Source organism: Bombyx mori, chromosome 14 (genome assembly GCF_030269925.1).
Source record: "Bombyx mori chromosome 14, ASM3026992v2".
NCBI lineage: Eukaryota > Metazoa > Arthropoda > Insecta > Lepidoptera > Bombycidae > Bombyx > Bombyx mori.
Genome location: NC_085120.1, coordinates 1,205,998 through 1,218,155, shown reverse-complemented (window position 1 = coordinate 1,218,155; position 12,158 = coordinate 1,205,998). Strand labels below are relative to the sequence as shown.

At 38.3% G+C, this 12,158-nt stretch overlaps 1 protein-coding gene across 2 annotated transcripts in view; it reads right to left on the bottom strand.

The window, feature by feature from the left end:
* LOC101739490 (uncharacterized) overlaps window positions 1–9,750 on the bottom strand; it is a 250,911-nt gene extending 241,161 nt beyond the window's left edge. For both annotated transcript variants that reach the window (XM_062672000.1, XM_038015378.2), the window contains exon 1: window positions 9,410–9,750. The gene's annotated coding sequence lies outside the window, so the exon portion shown is untranslated. The remainder of the gene's footprint in view (window positions 1–9,409) is intronic.
* Between the last annotated feature and the right edge of the window lie 2,408 nt (window positions 9,751–12,158).

The following is a 12,158-nucleotide window of genomic DNA, read 5'->3' as shown; positions in this document are numbered from 1 at the left end:
TCAGAGTAACTGTCCAATGAAAGCGCCTTCGCGAAACAACGGTAATTTTGACGTTCGTTACACAGATACTCATCGCCGCTCACAGCGTCGGGGAAGCGACGTGGAGCAAAACATTAAAGAGAAAGGCTTCGTCTTGTACATTCTCGACGTTGCTAAAATAACCATTAACTTAAAACTAGTGGTCCCCGGGTAGTCGAAATTCGACTATAATTAATTGAAATTAAGTATAGGTTCGTACACTATTATGATTCTATGGTCAAAGACTAATAGACTTCTATAATCACAGATTTCGCTAAGGCTACAATAAAGACAAATAGCATAATAGAAAAACAATATTAATCTATTCACAACTTGACTAGACTTCAATAATAAACAAAAGAGTATATATGCGTGTGTGGGTGTGTGTATGTGTCAAATACATATTGGTGTGTATAATGTTTTCTTTGTTGGTTTAATGTATTATGCATTACTTTAAAAAAATATTAGCATTATGCACTCCTTCTCTATATTCTCTATAAGTGTGGAAAATTTCATACTATTCCGTCCGCGCAATTTTCGTAAAAAGGGATACAAAGTTTTTGCTTCACGTATTAATATATAGATTAATTAGGAATAGTTGATGTCGCGTTGAAGCCGTTGAATGCAAAGTGAAAAATATTTATAAACTCAATGAATACTGTTTACGCAGTTTTTATTATATCAAAGCGTGTTTAAACCCTAATAGTGACGTCATACGTGGGTGACTGATTCAACATTGATTACATAAAAAACATAATGTTTACAATATGTTACGAATTCACAAATCAAATCATATTATTGTCTCTGTAGAGACGTCGAACACATAAATTACGTATTGAAATTATTAATGTGATTAATGCCGTGTTTGATCAGTTTGTTTACCCGATATTCGATGGAAATATTCGAGGCAGATTTTGTTATATATGCTTGGGTGACCTGGCCTGCAAATGAAAATATTGTAAGCTTGCTAGAGTAAGTGTTGATGGTATGTAAAATAATCTTCCGTGGAGCACAAAAAACGGTACCAAGTTGGGTGAATGAACAAGCGTACACAGACATTTTTTGTATGATGAAATTTTTTTAATGATTTTTGTTTCTATTAACCTTGATTAAAGGTTACATACATTATTTACATATATGATATTAGATTCTCTTTGTTTTATAATTTTGATAATTGTTATTTTTTTTTTAATATGAGGTTTTAAATATAAGAATAGTCCGTCTAACCCGACTTTGAAGAAAGATGATCAGTCTTAATATAATATAGTATAATCTGACGAAGCATGTTGCGGATAATAACATGTACTTTTAGGTTAAGAATATTGTGTTCTTTTTTTATAATAAATAAATTAGATATAGTATAATAGCTGTCTGATTCATTGCGGTGGGTCGCGTTCCCTATCCGGTCGTAGATTCTGCGAAGCACTGCTCTTGCTAGGGCCAGTGTTAGCATCACTCCGATTTGAGCCCCGTGAGCTCACCTATTAGTTAAGGTTACACTGAAATATCCTCTCAAGGCTATCAGCTTAGGTACGAAAAAAACCCAAGCTACGACAAAATAGACATATTACCTCTTTCATAACGGGCGGATCGTCGCCTACCTGTAGGTTGTATGTGACAGTTACTAACAATAGCATAAAAGCTTTGATCGCACATTCAATATCGCTTTTATCTTTTATCTCTACCTTTTTTGTACGTCACAATTTATTATATATACAGTAAAAGCTCCTTATTCGCGCTTCCTTCATTCGCGTTTTCACTATTCGCGGATTGAATTAATGTGACCCACTTCCTACATTCGCGGCTAAAGATTTATTTATTCGCGGATCTAATCGTTACATCGGCAGATATACATGAAAAAAAAGGATTCCAATATGTAGATATCCTTTGTAAACGCGCTTTTTTTTTTATTGCTTAGATGGATGAACGAGCTCACAGCCCACCTGATGTTAAGTGGTTACTGGAGCCCATAGACATCTACAACGTAAATACGCCACCCACCTTGAGATATAAGTTGTAAGGTCTCAGTATAATTACAACGGCTGCCCCACCCTTCAGACCGAAACGCATTACTGCTTCACGGCAGAAATAGGCCAGGCGGTGGTACCTACCCGTCCGGACTCACGAGAGGTCCTACCACCAGCGCTTTTCCATATTCACGGTTTCTATATTAGCGGCATATTTACCGAACATACATAACGCGAATATAGCTTTAACTGTACCTACACTAATTTCTTTTAGTACGGAATAGCATTTTTAGGCATTGTCAATAATCCTGCCCGGGTAATTCGACTCTGTGGTAATGAGGCTTTTAAGTAGCTACGTAAGAATGTCCCCTATGCAAAATTAAGTCGAGTTTTTGGCTACGGGCGGGGTTTGAAGTGGTAGGGCACCGTCGTGTCGACACTTAGACACGTCGGCTTGAGTGGCCCTCCGGGTTTGACTAGATAAGGGTTGCTAATGCAAGATGATGATGATTCAATCGATCCCTTGCTCTACTGAATATATAAGTCTGAGACACTTACTCAGGGAGCGTCTTTGGAGCAGTATTTCCTGTCTATATCTGTCTAAGTTAGACTTGGCCAACTAAAACTACCGTTCTAATGACTATATACATTTATTTCTAAAATTAATAATTAACCATTAATAGTAGAAGCGCGCGCGATTGATATTGGAGTTAAAAAAAAGGTCAGAACAAAGGGCTCATTGATTGAAGCGAATTTTTTTAGGAAACTGCGGCGTATTTAATTTTTAAATTAATTAATGATTCATGGTTGTTGAGGCCCATATACCTCGCTGACTACTGTATTGGAGTTAATACTATTTCTGTCTTTAGGTACGAGAGATGTTTTAGAAAAAAATATTGCTTAACTAATACGTGACGTAGAATTATTGATTATTTTATAAACATTATTATCTAATGAATGGTTACCACCATTTAACGAGTTGCTTCAATCAGTATACAAAACTGCTAAATATATCTCTAAAGTATTTTTTTTATATTTTGCTAAACTGGAAATTAAATTCAGGGTAAAGATACGTTTCAAACACTAACAATAAAACTGAGAAACTCATATTTTTCAACGACGCACGATCTGAAAACCGAACTAAAAAAAAATATACTGAAAATTTAAAGGTGAAAACTCTTCTCCTAAAACTCTCGTCCGACGCCAGTCGAACACAAATTACGAATTATAGAAACGTCTCGAACAAGATTCTCGCTTCTGGAGAATCGAACTTCGAAAATTCGAGAAGGATTTCTAGATTGGATCGTCGACATCACTGAAAGAGCAGCGTGCATTCAACAAACATTTGATTACTTACACGATTCTAAGCTATTTGGCGATGTCATATTCCAAATTCAGATATCAAGAATTTTATGTCTATTTATAACAAATTCTTTTCTCACATTGAAATGATATTCCAATTACTATGACAACTGAGAAGATCCAGGCGAGAAACTCAGTGGGCAGTGTCTATGGGTTAATTCGCTCGGCGAGCCCTTCGTTGCAAGCGACGGGTTCGACGAGGACGGTGACCGACTCGATAGCGTAAAAGTTAAGCCAATTTTGTACGCAGTTGGAACAGCACCCCTAGCGGCAACGGTACGCAAACGATACCATTCCATACTAATATGAGTTAACTTTTACGCTATCGAAAACGTTAAAAAAACTTGCACTAAGCACACTGACCGTCCATAGACAATAACAAAAATTCGTTACATGAATGATGTAAGCACGATACAAAGCGGACTTCAATAATTCTCAGAAAAATAACGGTACCAGGTATCTAGTAAGAACTTGTGTTTGACAACACATTGGAAGTGTCAACTGTCCACTTAACACCAGATGGGCCATAAATTATTATTATTTTGTATTCAAATTTGTGTGTATAGAAATTATTATCGTATTATTTAGTATATTTATGTCTGTATATATCATGGTATCATTTTCTTTAGTTTTAGCGAGCCGGAGAAATGATTTAAACCATTTTTACGATCTAATCTTGCATTTTTTATTGTCACTAAATTATTTACGATGCCTCGAACACGTGGTAATTCTAAATTTATATGATTGTATTTTATAAATCTATGTATGTCACACCTAATCTTCTTGCGTAATATATCTTGTTTTTGTTTAGCGATTGTTAGCAAGAAATGGCTTTGAGCGATAAGACCGCCTATTGTACTTTTGTATTATGATTTCTTTTTTTTTTCTAGCCTTAAGAGGCTTTATCAGCGTAACCGGGCGAGTAGGTGAGCTCACGGGGCTCAAACCTCACGTTGTTGCTAACACGAACCCTAGCAAGAGCAGTGCCACGCAGAATCTACCACCGGATCGGAAACGCGACCCACTGAGAAGATACGGCGAGAAACTCAGTGGGCTACCGAGACCTTGATAGTCATGGTAGGGAACGGCATTCAGCTCGCAGTGTCTTTGGGTTCAGGTAGCTCTGTAATACCAGCCGAACCGCGACCTTGTCTGCTTACCAAGGAGGATAAAAAATACTGATATTAATAATTCCAGTATCACATAAATATTAATATTGTAATAATTACGGCCGTCTGGTGTAGTGGTAAGTGACATGGTCACTACACAAGGGGGTCGCGGGTTCGAATCCCGCCGTTTTTTTTTATTGCCCTTGTAGGCAGACGAGCATACAGCCCACCTGATGGTGAGTGGTTACCGTCGCCCATGGACTTCAGCAATGCCAGGGGCAGGGCCAAGCCGCTGCCTACCGCTTAATACTTTCCACAAGCCTCTTTTAAAGAAGGACATGTCATAGCGCTCGGGAAACACCGTGGAGGGGAGCTCATTCCATAGCCGGATGGTATGTGGCAAAAAAGACCTCTGGAAACGCACTGTCGAGTATATAAATATAAGTGTCTTCTCCAGGGTTATGGATGTATATTAAATCTATACTAATATTATAAAGAGGAAAGATTTGTTTGTTTGTTTGTTTCGAATAGGCTCCGAAACTACTGGACCGATTTGAAAAATTCTTTTTCCATTAGAAGCCGACATTGTCCCTGATGAACATAGGCAACTTTTTTTTAATTTTTTTTTATTTTATTTTTTTGGTTTCATGTGTGTTTTAATGTTTCCGAAGCGAAGCGAGGGCGGGTCGCTAGTATTAAATATATGTGTATATGTGTATAAAAAAATCTTACATTTATTTCAGTTATCTGGTACCTGTAACACAAGTTCTTTACGAACTTATCACGGGACCAGTTAACGTGGCGTGATTGTTAGTAAATATTTATTTATTATTCTGTGGTACAAAGAGAACGAACTTCGAACGGAGTCATTAAGAGTTATTTTAAGCAAACACTGATCACCCTCGTGTAGTGCAACATTTTAACGTCACACCCACGTTTTTATCTTAACCGTCTTTATTTATGTATAGTTGTGCGTCTCAAGCGAGATAAGGTGGGGTTCTTGTATAGTCGCGGCCTTGAGCGAGAACGTTACATAAAATATAATGTAATTATTATGTACCACTGGTTGTGACTCGTAGATAACCGACGATTTTACTAAAACGGAGCAATTGCTAAATAATAATCCGACTGTAAGTTACGTACAGTTAATTTATTAATTAAAACCGCATGTGCGATTGAGCTGTGTTTTTTTAATTACTATTTCGGACATTTTTGCTGGTGGTAGGTCCTCTTGTGAGTCCGCACGGCTAGGTACCACCAACCTACCTATTTCTGCCGTGAAGCAATAATGCGTTTCTATTTTAAGGGCGTGGCAGCCGTTGTAACTATACTTTTTTTTATTATTACTGGTGGCCCGGAGGCCTTTCCCGTTTCATCAGGACAGGTGGGCGAGCAAAGGCTCAGCCAGGAGGGGTGGGATTTGCTAACAGCTACCCCGAGCGCCTCCGAAGGAGACCTAACAGCTCAAGAGCAGCTGCTTCGTGAATGAATCTACTACTGAATCGGAATCGCGACACGCTGAGAAGATCCGGCCAGAAACTCAGCGAGCTGATTCATGGTTTAGGTTGCACGGCGAACTCTTTGTCGAGTTCGACGAGTACGGTTAACCGTAACTATACTGAGACCTTAGAACTTATATCTCAAGGTGGGTGGCGTATTTACGTTATAGATGCCTATGGGCTCCAGTAACCACTTAACACTAGGTCGGCTGTGACCTCGTCCACCCATCTATACTGTGATAAAATTTAAAATACTTTATTTTATTTTACTAAGGTGTTACTAGACGAAATTTTAATATTTTGTGAACTACCGTCAAAATTTTTATAACTTTCTTGACTTTTAAGGTCGTCTTTTTGTTCCTCTATAGCCTGGTTGGTGATTGTATTACCACGCCGACCGGTTTATATGCTCGCTCGAAGTAAATTGACAATTTCTTGACATAGATTATGATACCAAAGCGACAGTAGTCTGTGTTAAGTTACATTCTCTATAATTAATTTGGTTCAGTCACGTGCAAACCCAATTGTGAGTACATACTTTTATAATATATAGGTTTTGCCCGCGACTTTGTCCGCGTGGAATGGTTCACAGATAATGCTTTATTTTAGAACAAATTTGGTTAGCATAAAAACGTTATTGTGAGCCAACCTTAACATATAGACATATGCTGTCGCGGACTTTTCTTTTTAGATCTTTTAAACGGAAACAATTCTGTCATACATTATTTTAGCGAAACTTTAACGGTTTCTGCAGCGCAAGCAGCGGAGGCTCTCAAAAGGGATAAAATCCGATTTTGAAATATTATTTATTGGTGCTCCGCTTGTATTGGTCTTAGCGTGATGTTATATAGCGTATAGCCTTCCTCAATAAATGGGTTTTTTTTAAATGATAACATCACCGTTTGCTGACGTCATTTTCTTAATCATCATCATTGCCTTCCATAGTGACAGTAATTAAGACTCACTTGTCCAATGAATTCCATTTATTACATTTCAAGTGTACAACGATAACAACAGAGAGCTCCGCTCCGTTCGATTGCTCGAGTCGGAATGTTTTGAACGACAATAGTCAATAGTAGAAGGTGGTGATAGCTAAAGAAGAATTCTCTTGAATACCGTCTTAATCAGTTGTCGACATGCGTAATATTAAGGAAACAGTCAACTTTAACTATTTTTAGTTAACTAAATAGTGACGTTGCGCTGACATTTAATATTCAATGTATTATATGATCAACCGTGGTTGATGAAGCTGAAATCATCCAGGGTTTCTATTATAAATAATAGTTTAAAAAACTAAAAAAAGATGCTTTTATAGAAAATCTAACTAAAAAATAGAAAATACATTTGTTGATGTTTTGAAGTGGGTCAAAATCATGTTCAAAGATTCCGTTACATACATACGCCTGAAGCTAATAAATAAAAAAGCGTATTAATAATGTTTGCAGTTATTTAACTACGTCCAACCATTGTGGATTTTAGCGTGCATAATACGTAAGCAACTAGACTGATGCGTACTCTACTAAAATTCAATCTGTGATAATATAATAATGATCGTACAGGAGAGGCCTTTTTGCAATCGCTTATTATGGTGTTCGTTACATTAATGACGTTATTTACACCACTGACACCATAAACAAAAGAATCTAATAATTAAAAGTGCTTTACAATAAATTCAACGTTCATAATTCTTGCGAAATATTAATTGGATGTTAGTGTGGGATGTCTGCGATCGAATTAACCCCAAATGACGTCACAGGTAATCCAGTCGGGTCATAGTTTCCGCGACAATGTTCGAACACAAGATTTTTTCCGGTACACTATTGTTATTATAACAAATATTCACTTTCGGGGTAGTGAATACAATACAGAAGTTGAAGCAGTTTTGGTATTAGTACTTATATACTTTTTTGTAGAATCGTTTCGAGGTAAACTAAGGATGCCCATCGGGTCCTGATTGGAACAATACAATTTTCTTTCTCCCTTTCTAAATCGCCACCGAAGTGCTTCTGCCCCTCTAAGTAAATGAAAAAGACTACTGAATTCAATTTGCAAGACGTTTATTCATATACATTTGTTGCTTTTATAAAGTTTTATCAAGGATTTTTTTATAGCAATAAGTGAAATTGTTCTTATAGTAGACTGCTCGTGCTTATGAGAAATAAAAAAGTTGTGGGCATATTGTGAGCGTATTAGCGTGCAGATGTTCCGGTTTGGAGGCTGGGGGAATTGATTATACAATAGAATATACCATAAGACTTCGACTTTATATCTCAAGGTGGGCGATAGCGTTCAGGTTGGATTTTTATTGACTCTGGTAAATATTTAACATCAGGAGGGCTGTGAGCTCGATTGCCAATATATTCGCCACATCAAGTATTTTTATCTAATTTGTCGACAATTGTGCTCTTTCACAGATGCTAAACGGTTAAAGAGTAAGAGAACCATTATTACGGGTTCAAACATTAGATTAACGAAACATAAAAATCATGTACTCATCTCTGTTCCCGCTAAAAATTTGACAAAAAAGTAAACACTTATTACTTTGTTCTCTTTCAGTGGTTCTCCTTCCTTTTTTTAGTATGGCAATTTGGTTTTTCGGATGTCGTTATTGCCAGCGTTAAATATAATTGAGTGCAAGAAGTTCAGAAAATAGATATAGGTATGAACACTAGTTTCCAGTTTATCGATATCGATATTATTCTCCTAACTGCAGACACGAGTACATGTTTACACCTACGTAAGTAACATTTTTCTTGACCTATTAAGAAACGATAATTATGGTAATTTTATGTTGGAATGTATGTAAATATTGGTATCTTTCCCTGAGTATTTCACACGTGATTCAATTTCATCTGATTAGAATTAAATTTTGCCGCGTATCAATGGTACCTTTCGGTTCTAGCAATGGTGCCTTGGTAATAGCATGTAATAAATTCTCATCACTTATATCCAGCACTAGGGAGAAAAGGCAGCAGGAATATCACCACCCTGTCCATGCCATGAAATAATCATGATGCGGACTGTCAGAGCTTCGGAATGTAGAACAGCCGCATCGCAGAAGTGGAATTTACGTTGTGACAAGGGATTCCGTAGCTATTTATTTCAAAGCCGTTTCTATTCGTATTAATAAAAATATATCTTTAATAGAATTTCAATAATAAATACTTGTATTAATATTCTCTGGTATAACGGACATACTATCGCTCGTCAAAATATAAAATTAATTCGAAGAATGTAAAAATGAAATGAATGGACGCATTTTTCTTTGCCTTTAGTACGATAAGATATAAATTTTATCATTATAGGACAATGATTCTAAGCCTGCATTACCATCATTTTTATTATGTATTGCTAATGCTAAGTTATGAAACTTAACGCATGAATTAAAACAATCAGAAACAACTTTCAAATCAGCTACCTTTGTAAATGGTTACATGAAAAAAAACTCTCATACCTTTTTCTACGATTCTCAACGAAACTTCCTTGGCATTCTCCAAAAAAAACTGTTCACAATGAACTTGGACACTTAATTTTATGACCAACAGCCATACATAATATGACACAAACAATTTCTTGTTTCCCGAGATGAATCACCTAAGAATTCGCTCGGCTTGCACACGAAATCATTCACAAGACACACTTAAACACTAACAACATCACTATTTTCGATTTTCGTTTCGTTTTAACCAATTTTAGTTGAAATTCGTTGAAAGACAAAGTTTTCGAGGAGAAAAAAATACGCGCGACGCGACACCACACCGTCCTGTCCGGAGATTGACTGGTCGACTGCCACACAAGTATAACTTACCTAAATCAGAAGGCCCTTCGTTGAGAAGCGAACCGAGCAATCGTCGGCTTCTTAATTTAGCCAGGTTGTACTGACGATGGCTATACAAAGTTATGTCAAAAAACTTTGATATCGTAGTTTAACGTTACTACGTTACATTTCAAGTAATTTCACTCTTACAGAGTTTGTTTGGGATACCAAACAGCTAAATCACGGGGCTGTGCGTGTTTCAAACTTGATTTTGAACGTCAATAAAGGCTTTGTTGTTGTTAAAGTCACGGACTGCTTAGCGTTTACTACCAACCATTAATGTATTTGTTGCGGAGTTTTGTAAAATCAAGCTGGTCTCATGTTAAATTCATACACGGAGTGTGCAGCTGAATTTCGCTGCGCTATAAAAAGGAATAGTACCTACACCCTACCCCAGATATTTTTGTACCTGAGTAATTATTATTGCCTTGCCCTTTTTTGTTAAGATATACCCCAAAAATGCACCTGCTTTCTAATAAATTCGTAAATGCACGCCATGAAATAATAACAGCAGCAATATAACAATTAATGTCAATATACCTGGCTGATATTATTGTTTTACATTAGAAATTTACTTACATAGGATGAGAAAAGATTTAAATAGCCATATTTAAAATGATTTAATCATTAAATCCCCTGGGCACGCGTAGCAACAATTAAAACTGTAGTAGATAGTATTAATAAATTACACAATTTTTTGGATTGGGTATATATGAGACATTACTTTATTTGGCAAAAATACCAATAAGAAAGTAACTTAAATAGTTACAAAGTATAATTATTCAAAACGTTCATTCAATTGTATTTATGTGAAATAGCAATCTCACGTTTATCATTTTGAAATTTAATAATAAAAGCATTTTTAACAAGAACAACGCAAGATGTTTGTGTTAAATTGTTGTTTTAGTGTAGTATTCTAGTTTATTTCGCGTATGACGTCTAATGCGTTGACAATTTGAATAACAAGAATTTATCGGTTTAACATTTTACTGATAACACTATTTTACGCAATGACCGTGACTGTTTTTGTTACTTAGACAAAGAGCAAACTAATCTGTTCGTCACACGAATGTTTGGCCGATGTGAGAATCGAATCCACAACAACTTGGCACAACAGTCAGGGGCTCAGGGGTGCTAACTATTCCATCACCGAGTCCTACTCTATTTTAACTCATAATTTAATGTTGTTCGTTCCGGCTTAATGAGCCCGCTAGCCGTTTTGGCACCGAGTGCTTCAACTAGATGTGACAATATACAAAAAAATGAACAGGGTAGCGCCTGTGCTCACTTCCACATACCGCAGCCCCAAAATGAGAAGTGACATTTACACACATTTTTTTGTTAGCATCATTTATTATTCAGTATGCTTCGTGTGAGTTTTGTAACGTTCTCGATAGCGTAAAAGTTAGCTCAAATTTGTTTGCAGTTGGAACAGTTAAGCTTAGTGCGAGTTTTTTAACGTTCTCGATAGCGTAAAAGTTAGCTCAAATTTGTTAGCAGTTGGAACAGTTTTTTTTTTTTTTTTTTTGTCAGGAGGAAATCGCCGGACTTCCGCCCTGTCGCTCAACAAACAGCGTCCGAACCTCGCATGAGACAGAACCCATGAAAAGGCAAAGGGGGGAAAGTGAAGCGCTTAGTGCGGAGCACATCTCTCCCATCACCCTCCCCCTCGGGACGCCGGACTGGCGGTCGTCGGCGCCACGACCACCAGCCATCTCGGTCGGCAGGCTATCCGGAGCCCGCCTAGATGGCGCCGGTTAGAATGGGTTATCCTACGGAATACCCCGCTGGGTCAGAACCAGCGTGGGTCGAGGATAGTCGGCCTTCCATCACCCGGATGCTCTTGCATAAAACGCGTGCAGAGCAGCTTGCACGTCGTCTTCTTAGGGCCCCTTCGCCGGTCCCCAGACCGACATGTGAAGGGGACCCGAAACCCTTAGAGGGCCAGGGCTTGGGCGAGATCCGCCTCCCTGGCCCCCGCCCGACGGCGGCGGGCTTGCGCGTCTCTCAAGCGCCCCGCCGCCTCCTTCTGCGAGATGGTGCACTCGCAGAAGTCGAGCATCGCCTTCCACGACTCGTCGTCGCCGAGCATCGATGCCACAACACTCGGCAACGACAAGTCGTTTCCTATTTTTGTGACAAGGACACGGCGCCACCCCTCCCATGCGGGGCAGGCGACGAGCGTATGCTCTGCCGTGTCCAAGTCGCAACCACAATGGTGGCACTCTGCCGTCGGCTCGGCTGTGATCCGGTGCAGGAACTCACCGAAGCAACCATGCCCAGTGAGCACCTGCGTGAGCCGGAAAGTGAGGCGTCCTCTGTCACGATTCACCCAATCCACAAGGACCGGGCGAATCGCCTCGACGGTCCTACGACCAGCCGAAGG